The sequence below is a fragment of the Chrysemys picta genome, chromosome 21, assembly GCF_011386835.1.
Source record: "Chrysemys picta bellii isolate R12L10 chromosome 21, ASM1138683v2, whole genome shotgun sequence".
Taxonomy (NCBI): Eukaryota; Metazoa; Chordata; order Testudines; family Emydidae; genus Chrysemys; species Chrysemys picta.
Genome location: NC_088811.1, coordinates 8245497 through 8260143, shown reverse-complemented (window position 1 = coordinate 8260143; position 14647 = coordinate 8245497).

Here is a 14647-nt window from a genome sequence, read left to right as displayed (position 1 = left end):
ACACAAGCCTCTAGATTTCTGGATGCTTTATTGGAGCCAAACTAATCCTCCAACTTTTTTGAGATTCATCCAAGCAGCTGTGCTGGCTTCAGGCCTTATTGGTTTAGATCCTTTCACTCCATTTTGATTTGCCTTATGTTGGCCATTGTTCTATAAATGAATCCAGAGCCCCCAAAGGGCTCCCAAGCCGTCTGCAGAAGACAGACACCACACAGAGAATTGATTGAACACGAAGGAAGCATGATGGGCACTTCTCTACCTGCCTTTTCCCAAATCAAAGCGGCGGTGCGGCATGAAGCATGAGGCTGCCTCCACGCACCATTCGTGCTGAAAGCTGAGAAGCGAGCAAAACCGATGACAAATGAGAGATGGCATAATCAGGGGTGGTGGAACATTTGGGAGGCGTTCCGTCTCTTGTCTCACCTCCCATTCCGTTCTGCCCTGTGTGGAGAGCACCCCACCCAATGCATGTGGAGCCCTTCACTCCCTACCCCTGACAGCTTGTTTATTATGTTGCATTTAGCTTTCGAATGTCTTGCAGATGATGTAAAAGATCAAAGACCCTGGCTTTATATTCCTTTCCACCCACTGATTTTCCCTTCCTTCAGTCAACCTTGAGTTTGCATAGACCCAGGGGGTTCCTCTGGGTGCTGGAAATCCATCCAGTAAAACCAGCTAGATAATTAACAGAGTCCCGGCATGGGAGGAGCTGTGGCCAGCAATGAGGAAGGTGTACGCACAGGTGACATGGCTGCAGGTTTACATGGGTTCTTTGGGAAATATTTGGGAGTGTGATTGTTCAAAGCCAAATTAAAATGATGGGCTCAGAGTCTGCTGGGCAGAAGATCTTGTGGTCCTTTTCTGGAGGCATTAGAACTAGTAGTGCTGGGAAAATTCTTCTATGAAAACCTCGGGAACATGGGCACCATTTCATTTTGGGTGGTCATGCGCCCCCAAGAGATACCCTCCTTTTACAGCTAGGGAACACAGAGGCGGAGTGACTTGTCCAAGGCCATTCAAGAAGCCTTTGGCAGAGCCTGGAGCTGCCCCTATGTCTGCGGCACCCGAGGCAATGGAGCATCCTTCCTCTCTATGAAATGCTCAAAGACGGTGAGCTCTTAAGACCATTTCTACAAGCAGCTTGGTCCAGCGACTAAGTCCTGGGACAGGGCATCACCACACCTCACGTCTATCCCTGGCTCTACCACTGACTCACTGTGTGACTTTGGGCCAAGTCACTTAGTCATTCTGTGCCTCAGTTTGCTGTACAATGTAGCTAGTTCTGCTTTCCCACCCTCATTTTGCATCCAGAACAATCACGTACAGTCTGCAGTAATGGTCTAATCCAGGGCGGCTTTGGCAGAGGTAGGATTTGAACCGAGCCCAGTCCAGTCTAGACCAGCCTGTCTCGCTCGATGGAAGCCGGTTAGCCTCAGGGGGAGAGCACCAGAATAAAAGATGTTGGTGACCACAGTGAACAGAACAGTGTTGATAATATTTTTAAAATTATCTTAAGATTTAAGCTATATCAAAGCCACCCAATGCCATCACAAGAACCCATCCTCTGACACGCTGTGGCGATGAGTAACTCTTTGGAGACACTTATTGATCTTAGTTACTTACAGGGCCTCCATTCCCACAGCATCTGAGCCCCTCACCGTCTTTAATGTATGTATCCTCCCAATACTCCTGTGAGGTAGGGCAGTGCCATTATGCCCATTTTCTAGAGGGGAACTGAGGCACAGCCAAACTCCAAGATCACCTAAGTCCCAGGTTAGCGCACTAACCACTGAGCCAGCCTTCCTGTCTTAGAGCCCTGAGCAGGAGAATCACGCGTGTGATGTGTGTAAATCAGGGTAGGTGGACCACGGGCCAAATCCTAGGGTGACCAGATGTCCTGATTTTATAGGGACAGTCCCACTATTTGGGGCTTTTTCTTATATAGGCGCTTATTACCCCCCACCCCCATCCCAATTTTTCACACTTGCTGTCTGGCCAGCCTACCAAATCCAGACCACCAGACACTTTCGAACGGACTGCAACATATTTTTATTTACTTATTATCATCATCATTGTTATTTTTATATTATTTTCTCTGGACTCTGGACCTTGACTGTACCTTGACCAAGAAATGTGGCTCTTGACAAAAAATAATTGACTACCTTTGGTGTAAATGTTCCCACTGGGAGAATTATTCAGGATGTGCTCTTTCCCTTCCCCTCCTCCATGGCAAACAACCGGCTGTGATTCACTGATCTCTTTCTAAGCAAACACACAACTCCTTCCATGTAATCAGAGTTTGTTTATTCCGCTGCCTTCCCTTTCATGTGGGGCCTATGGCTTTTCATTTCTTTGCAGCCATCAAATGCTGATTTCGCTTGGCTTTTGTCAGCTAAATGGGCTGTAACAGCGAGTCATAAACAACTAGATCAGAAACGTCCGTGTTTATTTGAAGAGCAGTTATGATTTGCGCTTTTTTTAAAAACTATCATTCATGATTCTGGAAAGCCGGCATCTTTTTCAGATTTGTTGCTCACTCGGCTTCTGCTGAAAGAAAATGAAGGAGGGAAAGAGAGAAGGAAAAAGGAAAAGAAAGAGAAATCAAGGTGAGGCTCTCACTCAGAATCCACTTTGATACAGGTCTTGGTCCTGCCAATTCTAAAGCATGTGCCTTTGACTTCACTGAGGTTACTCATGCTTTTTTTTTTATTATTTTAATCACATGCTCAAATGTTTGCAAGACCAGGGCCTTAACTCCTAGAGAAGCCAAAGAAACAGTGATGGAGGAGGGTAAAAGAGCAACTTTAGGGATATTTTCCCCTTTTTTAAACAAAAATTTGCTAGTGAATTTACAGGGCCCATGAATGTAAGAGTGTGATACTGCCAGACACTATGCCTCTGCAGAGATGGACTGCTTAGACATCTCAATGGACAGTTCAGGAACCAAACAGACAAACGAGCATCATAGTGACAGGCGCCATAGAGGGTAAGTCCGGGGGTCATCTTCATCCACCACTGCAGCGCAGGGGGAGGGAACACAGCTCGATGGCAGGGCTGCTCAGGAAAAATATAATGCTTGTGACATTTTTCAAAGAAAATTTTTATTTTATTTTTTTGCTTTGTTTTTTGTCTAAGTTTTTCCATGAAATTTTTCAGTTTTTGGAAACTGAAAAATTTGGAGGCTGGGAGTTTTTCTTTTTCCCCACCCCCTAAAAAATTGTTGAGAGAGACTGAAATTTTCCCGTGAAAGTTTCCGTTTTTAGCAGCTCTCGTCAGTGGGGTTTTAGTAGATGGGAAATGCAGAATATGGCGTACGGTTTGAAGCTCTGTTTTCCAAGATGAACGTGCATCAGTCACTGAAGTCAGTGGGAGCTGCCGGCCTGTAGAATGGACCTGGGGATCTGGATAGACCTAAGGTAAAGGCCTGCGTTGGAAGCTAGGGAATAATCAGGAGGAACAGACAGACGTCTAAGATAAATACAGGACAAGTACCGCCTGGGAAGCATAGTCTAGTTCAGTCTTCATGGCCCATTCAGTCACTGGCTCCAGCTGTCTGCCGGCAGGGGGCCAGCGAGTGCCAGTTGCTCACATGGGTCTGTTGATGTGGACATCATGCTCACTAGGAATGGGCTGAGACCATCCGATTCATGTCACCTGGCCACGTAATGAGATTCAAGCATTACAATTACATTACCACTGACTGGCGCCAACTCTCACCCAGAGACCGACAGGTTAAAAAGCTCAGTGTCACCTTGACAACTGGCCTCCCTGAGCCTTCACCTCAAGGTGCCTCCTACAGACCATTTTCTTGTCCTTGGGGAATGTTGGAAAGAAACCAGGGTTGTCGAGAGCTGTGAACGGGGTGCACTAATTGAGATATTTAATACTCGGCTGTGAGAGCACCAGTGCTGAAACCATCGTAACTTGGCTATAAAAGACTCTAGTGTCAGAGCTACAGTAGCGTTTTTCATGCCAGCAGCTGTTCTGGGTTATGGCTCCAGGCTGGCTGCATTGCTCTGTGGAATACGTTATTAGAAAATTAAACCAACAAATACTAGGTTAAAGCAATGCTCAGAGTCTGAGTCCGGCCCTCAAAAGGCCAGGGCATGCATTGCGGAGGCTGGAATCGCATCCTTCACCTGCCCTCTTCTGCCTAGATGGTTCAGTTTATACAGGGTTTAATTCTGCGAGGCTGAGCGTTCCCAACTCCCATTGACCTCAGTGGAAGTTGAGGGTGCTCAGTGCCTCACAGGTATACAAGAGACGCCCCTGCGTGCTAGGCCCAGTCGGATGGGTTGGGAGGGGCCAGAGAGCACTGAGAAGTTCACCTGTCATCTTTGCTCTCAAAGGTGCTTTGCCTGGCTAAGGGACACAGGAGGCTTCTTACGTCTCCACTCAGATCCTGGACAGCTCCACTCACAAGGGTGTGAGCACGTTCCCATAGTCCCCCCTGTCCTGGTGTGGGAGGAGGAGATAATTCCCATTTCCCTCCTCTCTTCCCTGCCCCTAGGATCCAAGAATTATGAGTCAACATAATGCTGGTGCAAGGTCCCAATCTGGCAAAGGTGTTTGTGCAAAAGAACAGGAATAGCTTGGGCAGCAGGGGTGCCAACTTCCCACATGCTCTGCTCTGCCAAAAGGCCCTCCCAGTCCCGCCGCCCATGGATGGGACCCTTGTGAAGACGAAAAGGCAGGCAGTCTTTCCTTCCATGCCCATTCCATAGTGGGTCTCTCTGCTCAGGCTGCTAATGCTCAGGGAATGACGTTCCAGTCGTGACGGTGCTTTGTTTTAATGTGGACATCTGTCAGCTGATTTCAGGCTGGCTGCCCAATGGCCATCCAATGCTAGCAACATTAGGTCACAGGACCAACCGAGGCAGGATTTGAACTGGTGACCTAGAGGCAGAAGGCTCCATTGTCCATTGGGACCCTAGGGCTTTTGATCGAATAAATACTAGTTGTCTCTTTATGCTCCTACATGTCTACAGCCTACATGTGGGGCTATATTGCATTTGGCCACAATCCCCTTGGAACGGGCTTTATTTGGGAATGATGACCACAACAAGGGGAGTTTTTGTTATCACACGCACTGCACAGAACTGAACCACTAAGGAAGAATCCTAGGGATGGGAAATCCTTGATGGAGAAATAATCTGTTAACAAAACGGGCTCCTGGGCCGTGGGAATAAATCAATATTTGATTTCATTTTTCCTCCGCTGAGTGGCAGATGCAATTGATCCACTTTGCAAGCTGACTCGTGCATTTATTGCCAGTGCAATAAATGAAGCCCATAGAATTTTGTTTTTCTCCACAGTCGCAGGAGCTTAAAAAAAACCCCAGGGCCCTGCAATCTCCAAACCGCTAAGTTTCCTTCCTTTTATTCCTGGAACTTCACCATGGCCAACCCGATCCCAGCAATGAGGGGGAGGGACAGGAAAAGGGAATGGATTCCTATAGCTGTATCCTAAACCCCTAAAAGTCGGGGGTTTACGGGCGAGACAATGAGAGGCAGCGTCTCTCTGGTATGGCTGTGCTAGCGGGCGCCATGGTAATACTCTGATTTATACATTCATTTCCTACTTTCATCTGTGGTTTCAGGTCCCAGGCTCTGCAGCAGCGTGCTCTGTGCACACACACAGGCTCCCAGCGAAGGAAAGGAATAACTCTGCCGCACGGGATTAGGCTGATAAGATCCCACCAAAAAATAAAAGGATTCTCTTAATTTATCTGCAAGGGCTTTAATCAAAGGGGGATGGGATTAGACCCACCCGGCCATTCCAAATCAAACCTCCGTGGGGAGGAGAGAGGGGATGCAGGAAGGGGAGCTGAGGGCTGCATTGTCCCCGGGAGCCTTTTGGGAGGCATGGGATGAAGTGATGCCACAGGGGGAGCACTGGGATAACCCCTAAGCTCTGCAAACACACAACCTGCTTGTCGAAGGGCTGCTTTGCCCTCTGGTGTGGGCTCATGTGGGATGCTAAGAGTTTCCACCCCGGCCCAGGAAGGGTGCTGCACTGACTTTTAAAGCGTCTTTACCTGTCTACAGAATCTGATGGCATTGCCTGTTTGCCGGTTACCTGCGGCCAAGGCTCCCCTCTGCACAGCACCCAAGAACGCTCGGCAGAACTCAACACTCAGTAATCTCAAGCCTCTGACAACCCTTGGCTAGCGCCTTCTCCTTGGGTCACTCCACAGCTCTGCTAGTAGATCTGAATACGGACACCTCCCTGCCATGCCAACCCTGGGCTCTCCACACAGCTCTGGGGCAGAGCTCCGTATCTATGAAACCTTTGTGCTGTTCAGTGCAGGTGAATCCTGATGCACTCTCCGCTTCCTTCTGTATGCTAGGCTTGGGCCCCTTACTGGTACCGCTCTGCCAAGGGCCCACAAGGAGGCAGTGTGGTCTAGTGGAGAGTGCACCGGACTGCGGGCCAGGACACTCGGATTCTATTCCTGGCTTTGTGACCCTGTCCAAATTGCTTCTCTTTCCTCTCCTATCTTTCGCCTTGTCCGTTTGCATTATAAGCTGTTTTGGACAGACACTATCTATCACTATGTGCATGCAGCTGCTCTCAGCTGGGGCAGCCAGGAGCTACTTTGCTGATAACGCTCCTGTTATCCCAGAGCTTCCTTCCACCTGCACCTGTTCAGAGTTCTGCGTCCTGATCTACAACCCCACCCTCTATTATCCCAGTCCTAAACCCAAGCCTTCTGCTCGGGCTTCTCAACCCTGACCTGCAACATCCCGCTTGTGGTGCAGCATTGGGCCTTTCTTGATAAACAGAGAGGCAGTCCAGCCTGGACTCCTGTGGGTTTTTAAGCTGGATTTGCCCCATGTCTCCAGGCAATTAAAGATGACTGTATTACTCCCCTGCCTGTTCTCATGGCTGACGGTGCTTTTCAGCAGCGTTTGGGAGTGGGCATCACGTGGACTTTGGCCCCATCTCTGTGATTCGCACCAGCACTCAGTCGTGTTCCACTCCAAGATTCCAAACAAAGGCTGCTCAGGAAACTGAAGGTGCTCCGTGTTTTCATCGGAAAAAAGTCCTATCGGGAGGGTTCCCCTGAGTGATGGGTGGTGCACACTTTGTACAAAAGAGGGCGCTGCTTGAGGCAGGTTGCGCCCTGGAGGATTTTCATGCCTCAGATCTGCCCCACGAGGCTGCAATTTAGTACGTTCCATCGATGATGAAGGAGGCGCCATCAGGATAAAGACAACTGATGGGAGGAAGGACACGCTCTTTATGCGTCTTGTGGTGAAACTGCAACACATGCACACAGCTTCTTTTATTGGCATAAGCCCATCCGCAGTGAGCAGAAACCGGATCTTTTAGGCTGTCAAAATAAAGGAGACAAAATGAAATCAGGAAAATAGGGTGCTTCCTTTCTGGGCTCTGATCACGTGACCAAATTGCCAGCGAGGGTGGGACGGTGAAAAACTGGAGGTGCCCTGTGTTTTCATCGGAAAAAAGCCCTATCGGGAGGGTTCCCCTGAGTAATGGGTGGTGCACACTTTGTACAAAAGAGGGCGCTAGAGTGTTTTTAATTGGTAACACATGTTTCTCCGTGGGAGGCTGCTCAAGTCAGTTCCAGCTCATAACTAAAAGCAAAGGAATAAAAAAAAATGGAGGCTTAAATTTGACCGCAGTACATAAATTATGTTTGCAAAGCCGTCCCCCATTACAGACGAGAGGGATTTTTTTCCAGCATAGGGGGACAATATTTCACCTCTAAGGAGAAGCTGAAGGGTCAAATTCTCGTTTCAGTTCCATCAGTGTGCACCGGGAGTTACCGTACGAAAGCCAGTGGAGTTGTTTCAGATTTATGCCAGTGTTGCTGAAAACTGCAGTTGGGTTAATATGTCGACCTGAGCTAACCCAAAGGAATATGTTGCTACCTTGATTGGGATCCAGATTGAGTTTGTTTGGTTTGGGTTTGGGTTTGTGTCCAAATCTTGTTTTGGGTTCCAGTTCGCCAGCACTGAAACTGTACAGGCTTCTCGATGGGACGATGTCAGTCCCACAATGGCAAACGTTTCACAAAATTATCTCAGCGGGCAAGATTTCTGCCATCTTGAATGGTGCAAATGGAGCGAGACGAGCTGCTCTCATGAGATTTCCACTATTTTACAGCTGAAAACTTTGCCTGAGATTTTGGCCCTACCCGAACCAGAAAATAGCACCCCCTTCTGGCTTTGGATTCTCTCCAGAACCAAAAATCATAGTTCCCAGGCTCTATGTCAGAAGTCGCTCTGAAAAACAAAGAGACTTTAGATTTGAAGTTCTGGGTTGGGCTCTCTCTGGTTCTGAAAGGGACTGATTATTTTAACTCAGAGTGCTACTTTGGGGGGGGGCTTTTCGCATATCTGTTGCAAGAAAAATCCTCTCCGATGAGGAAACTGCAGGCCCCAGGGCTTGACGAAACACGCTGCGCTGCGACAGGCAACGAAACCCAACAATGCAGTGATACATGCGTGCACAACAAGGTTCCATAGTGCAGTGACGCATGATGCACAGCTGTGCAGTGACAAGTCCCTTCTCCAACAGCTGGCTGTGCAGTGACATTTGGAAAATGGAGACTGACATTTTGGGATCATGCACAATGGTCCAAATCAACTCACCTACGGCATAGCCAGCCCCAGGAATGCTAGGGCCACTGCCCAGGACCCAGACATGCTTGACATTGCTGGGGCCCTGAGCAACCCAGGCTTGGGTAGCCCCCATCACATGCAGCTGTTTGGCAGAAATTTAGCAGCTAGGACAGTGATCAGAACCCCCGGCCTGCTGGAACCAGTTAGAGCTGGTCAGAAAATGGTGAATCTTTTCCATGAACATTTTCAAAAGAAACATACAATTTGGAGTGGGGGGAGGGGCGAATTGTCGAAAACAAACACTTTCTGGTTTTTCTACCAAAAATCAAAAGTTTCCCATTCTTCCAAAAAAAACCTCATAAAAATTTAGAAACTGACATGTTTGTTTCCAAAAAAGGCCATTTTCCATCCAGTTTTTTCCTTTGATTAGCTCTAGAACTAAGTCAGCAGGTGCAGGTGAATGGGCGCAATTGGACATGGGTCCTGGTCTCGGGGTGGCGGTCATGGCAGAGGATGTATTAGACTTTTCCATCTCTAACGTAATCTGATTCCACGGTTCTCTCTGGGTCTGGGTCTCGTTCCTCTTCACAGTCCTGTAGTTACTGGCCTGTTGTCAGATATTTTCATCATAACCCTGTCCCCAAAGGCACCCTATCAGCCTGAGCCTGGTCATGCTCCAAACGCACTTCTCGCTGGGGTCTCTGCTATTCAGCGCTCATGCACTAGAGGGTGATACACTCCTGGCTGAAGGCAAGCGTAGCTCAGGCCTTGGCTACACTTACCGGCAAGTTCGACGGCTGGAAATCGAACTTCTGGGTTCGACTTATCGCGTCTAGTCTGGACGCGATAAGTCGAACCCGGAAGTGCTCGCCGTCGACTGCGGTACTCCAGCTCGCCGAGAGGAGTACCGCGGAGTCGACGGGGGAGCCTGCCTGCCGAGTGTGGACCAAGGTAAGTTTGAACTAATTCGAAATAAGGTACTTCGAACTTCAGCTACGTTATTCACGTAGCTGAAGTTGCGTACCTTAGTTCGAATTAGGGGGGGTAGTGTAGACCAAGCCTCAGAAACAACTTGGATGGATCTTGGGAGTGATTCTAACCCAAGTAAATGGGCTAACGCTCTAAAATGGGAAGGCTTTGAGCAGAGCCAGTTCCCAGGACAGCACTGGTGCCAGATGAGATCTGGGTGCAGCGGGTATTGGCAGCAAAGTTTGGGTGGATTCTGAGCGGTGAGATGTCACAATGGAACTGCAGGTGATTAGCTCTTCTCGCCCATGGTTCACTAAACCAGCTCTCTTTCTGTGCAAATACTGGAGGCTATTAGCAGCAGCAGCAATAAGAACCTCATTCACTTTACTCCCAGTTACTTTGCTCTCTGTAAGTGAAATTCACCCCATGCAGAGGAGCCAGCATGAGGCCTAGACACCAATTAAGTACCACTCACCCCTCTTCGCAGTGCTTAATTGGCGTCTCCTCCTTGTGCTGGCCGTGTGTGTGTGTGTGTGTGTGTGTGTGTGTGTTTCAGAGGAGACCCAGAAACTGAGGTCCTATCAGCTCTTGAGCCCCTGACACTTTTCACAAAAGCAGGGGTTTGTTCTGTTGTTCCTGGCCCTCCTCTCAGCATGATGCAGTGTGTTGTGCCTCATCGGTCTGCAGTGCTCCACCCCAGAGGTGGCTGCACATCAGTGGGATGTATGCATTCTGAAGTTCTTACTCTGGCAAAATTCCTTTTGCCTCTAATGGGCGTTTTGCCTGTGTAAGGAATGTAGGATTCAGACCATAATTGGCAAAGTGCTTTGGGATGTTTCGGGCTGAAAGGCACCCTGTAAATACAAGATGTTAAAGCAATTAAAATTACTATTACTTTGCACTTCTAGAGCACATTTTACTACTCATCTGGGGAACACGAGCTTTGCTGTAGCAAGAGGATATGATCTGATGTTGCGGTTCAGATTCCAGGGGAAAGGAGACACTCTTCCAGTCTAGACAGCTCTAGGACCCAGCTGTCATCACATATCTAATCACCTCTTCTGAAGCTGAATGGTAGACTCAAAGACTCCTTGACTCTAAGGTCAAGAGGGACCATCATAATCATCTAGTCTGACCTCCTGTAGACAAGTGCTGGGGCCGAGCCGAGCCTGGGAGAGGTTCCATACGTTAACAGTGCAGAAGAGCTAGGTCTTGTTTTTGTGAGGTAAAAGAGCTGTGCAAAATGCCCTCCTATTCTCAGCTCAGAACTTGCCCCCCATGCCCTGCAGGTTGACAGCTCTCTCTCCATTTCCTTTGCTCTCTCTGGTGGAGTTGCACTGCAATGGATAATAACCATGAAGAGGTTAACTAAATGCAGTAGAAAGCCAATAAACATATTCCTCCACATTCCCTACGGAAGCAATCAGGGTTGTTGCACTTGGGTAAATAAAGCATAGTGAGGGTGGGTGGCCAGATCTCATACAATCCATTATAAAGCATGAACCTTCTGGGCCTGGATAAACTCCCCTCCTGTTGCTCTGATCTGAGGGCTGTTAATGCTGTAACTAATGCATTAATCTCCGATCTCCATCATTAGCACGGATTGCCCAAACTGGGCAGCAACAATTCTCTGTCATCCATTGAAATGAACAGAAAGGCTCCATCTGACTTCAATGTGCTTTGGATCAGGGTTTAAAGACCTAATATTAGGCAAAAGATCAGTGTAAGAGTGGGTTATAAAGAACTAGATTTCAACGCACTTGTTGAAATAGGTTTCCTTTATATTCTCGTATTATTATTTATGATTTGTAGCGTAGTAGCACTTAGGAGCCCCAATCATGGAACAGGACCCCTTTGAGCTAGGCGCTGTACAGACACAAGTCACAAAGACAGTCTCTACCCCAAAGTACAAGACAAGAGCTGGATACAGACAGAGGGGAAATGCAAGGAAACAATGAGACAATATTGGTCAGCCTGCTAGACCATGGTTTCAGCACACCACCTCCCTAAACCACTGTTGAGTATTTTGTAGTTGAGTTTTAAAGAGGGATTGGAAGCAAGACAACGAGCTGGCTTTGCTTCTTTTCAGTCACGAGTACACGTCCCCACCTAAAAAGACCTCCAATCACTGAGCTAATCTTCAGAGCCCCTTAAAAAATAAGGGCCAGAGATCTATAACATGCCAGGCCAAGCTGAAAACAGAGCTGCCCCAAGAATGAGGCATCTGCTCATAAACAGGAAGGGTTGGATTTGGTTTTTGGATGCTCTTGAAAGGTACCAGATTGACAATGGTGGTAGCCAAAGCTGTCTGTTTCTCCATAGCATGTGTGCAGCCAATAATGCGGAAGGTGTTAGCTGCCCCTTGCTAATGTACCTCAGTCCTGTCCGCTTTGGAGTTGGACAACATAGTTCAGTCTCTGTCCAGTCCTTGGCCTCTCAGCTAAGATGGCCGATTAGTACGAGCTGCGCTGTTCACTAGAGATCACCGACTCAGTTCAGATAGGCCCCCAAACGTAGTTTGTATTTGTATTAGAGTAGCACACAGGGTCCCACTCCCAACCAAGATCAGGGTCCCACTGTGCTTGGTGCTGTACAGCCGCATTGTGAGAAACCCTCCCTGCCCTGACGAGTTTATAATCTAAATAGACAAAAGGTGGGATGGGAAGCAGAGGAAATGGCATGTCCAAAGTCAGGCAGCAGAGCCATGAAGAGGACCAGTCTAGCATTGTGCTCTTATCCACTAACACACTGCCTGCCGTAAGCAGCTACAATGTTGGGCCACCCCTTAGCTGAGCTAGATGGATTCAGAGATGCAGCATTGAAGAGACAGGCTCCAGGTTCCGTTACCAGGCCCCAAGCCCTGATCTAAAGAACCCCTGAGACTCTGAGGTGAAATGAGAATGTCTGTAGCTTCTGTCCAAGATGCATTTCCTTTGCATCTGGGCACTGGACAAAACAGAAGAGAAAAATATTCATTTAAATATATGGATATATATATATATGCCTTCACTAGCAGGCCACATACTGATTTTGCCCCAGATCCCTAAGTGGCCCCCTCAAGGATTGAATTTACAACCCTGGACTTAGCAGGCTTGTGCTCAAACCACTGAGCTAGCCCTCAGGTTTTTCCCTCAGTTACTCTTTGACATTCACAAATCCTGCAGTCTTGGAGCCAAGTGTAACTCATGGATGCTGTCCCTCTCCAGTGGCTGATGCACATAAGACATTCAGGGTCAGACCCTCAGCTGTGGTAAAATCAGCATAATTCCCCCGGCTTCAATGGAGTTACAACAATTTACACCAGTTGTGGTTCTGACCCTAAGAGTCTATTACAGCTGCCAGCCAATAGATTCATCTCTTTAGCTCCAGTGGTAAAGGCTTGTGCTTTTACCAGTGTAGGTCTTGGGTTCAAACCCCAGTGTTGGTCCAAGCAGACAGACCGATCTTCTTCCAATGATAAAAACAGGAAGAATTATAAATACTTAAGAATCGCCTGGATTAAATTCTGTATTCAAAGGCCATCATTCAAACTAGCTGTAATTGCCCCTGGAATCCTTTAGTCTGACACTTCAGTGTCCCTGAAAACTGTGACTTTTTATCCTTCCACAAACTGATATCTACAATGGGCAAAATACAGTACACTTGGCTGGCTGAATATGTCAATAGCACAAAATAGGGCAAAAAAACACTCAACTGAAACTGATCATTGCTTTGTGTTCCACACTCAACAGCCTTGTGGATTTGCCCTTTGTTCACATTTAGCTCAGGCTTTCCTAAAGTCTGGGAAGATTAAGAATAATGGGCCAAATCCTCAGTGATGTAAACCGACACAGTTCCTTTGAGTTTGATGGCCTGTTACATCGCAGCACTCGGTGTATTGTTGCCCTTCTGTGGAGCAGTAGCAGATTTCAGGGCCTTGTAGGTCAGTTTCATCCTTTGGAGGATGAATCAACTACACAGATCCTGTGTGTTTTCTTGGTGCAGCTTGTTTACTTATTCTATATACAGATATACACACCTGTCCTTGAACAGAGGTGGTCACAAAGAGCAAGCACACAATCCCCTCTTTCAGAAATCTCAGCCCAAACACTAGTGCTGGGTTCCCAGGGAGCAACTGCACCAAGAATTGACTGTTGTTAGAGAGATCAAGGCAGAGCGCAAGCTCTTCTGCTGTTTGCAGAAAGGTCCCTCAATAAATAAATAAATAAATAAATAAATAAAATCCAGCATCAGAAACGAACAATACTGCATTTCTTTGAGGACTGAACACTGATCATATACTAAGAACAAAAGCTTGGAAGACTATATGCGATAGCTCCATCTGGGGACGCCTGCTGTAACAGTATATCCAAAGGGATCCCATCACCCACTATTGACATGCAGCCAACTGACCAGACAGAGAGGAATCCAGTTGGGATTGGAGAAAGAATTTAGATAGCTGGAGTGTAAAACAACCCAAATTAGGATTTAGCCAGGCCAGCAGAGTTAATTTACCACCATGACTCATACAAGAAGGTCCTGGGCTCTCCAGTGAGCACCAGAGCTCAGCACGATGGTATTACAATCATTTGCCAGCCCCAAGAATGTACAGTGCAGTATTGATTTACCAGGTCAGAAATGTCTGGATGTGCTCGTTGTTGTTGACACTATCCAGGGCATCCAGCATGCCAGTGAAACAGCCAGGAACAGACCCCAGAAGTCTTAACTCCCAGGGCCTCCCTGTGATTTTCCCATCGGTCAAAATAATCCCACTCTATTGAGGGAATAAACTGTGCTGTGTTGTGTGAGGTGGCCTGTCCACTTTCCTATTCCCTCACACCTCCATTCCATAAGAGGTACATTGTGCATTTGGCCAGTTAACCAGCACATGGAATATCTGTCTATTAACAAACAAAGGAAGAAAGACAAACCGACGACCAGCATTCCTCGAGGAGCAATGCTGGGGAAATTGCTAGCGGATAAATCAGTTGCAAACATACCACAGCCTATTCTTTTTTTTTAAGCGGTGTGAGGTTTCGGAGTGTGGCTACCAAGTGTGCACTTGCTGGCAAGGCCAGGCACTGTGCTCATGGGAAATACCCCGTTTT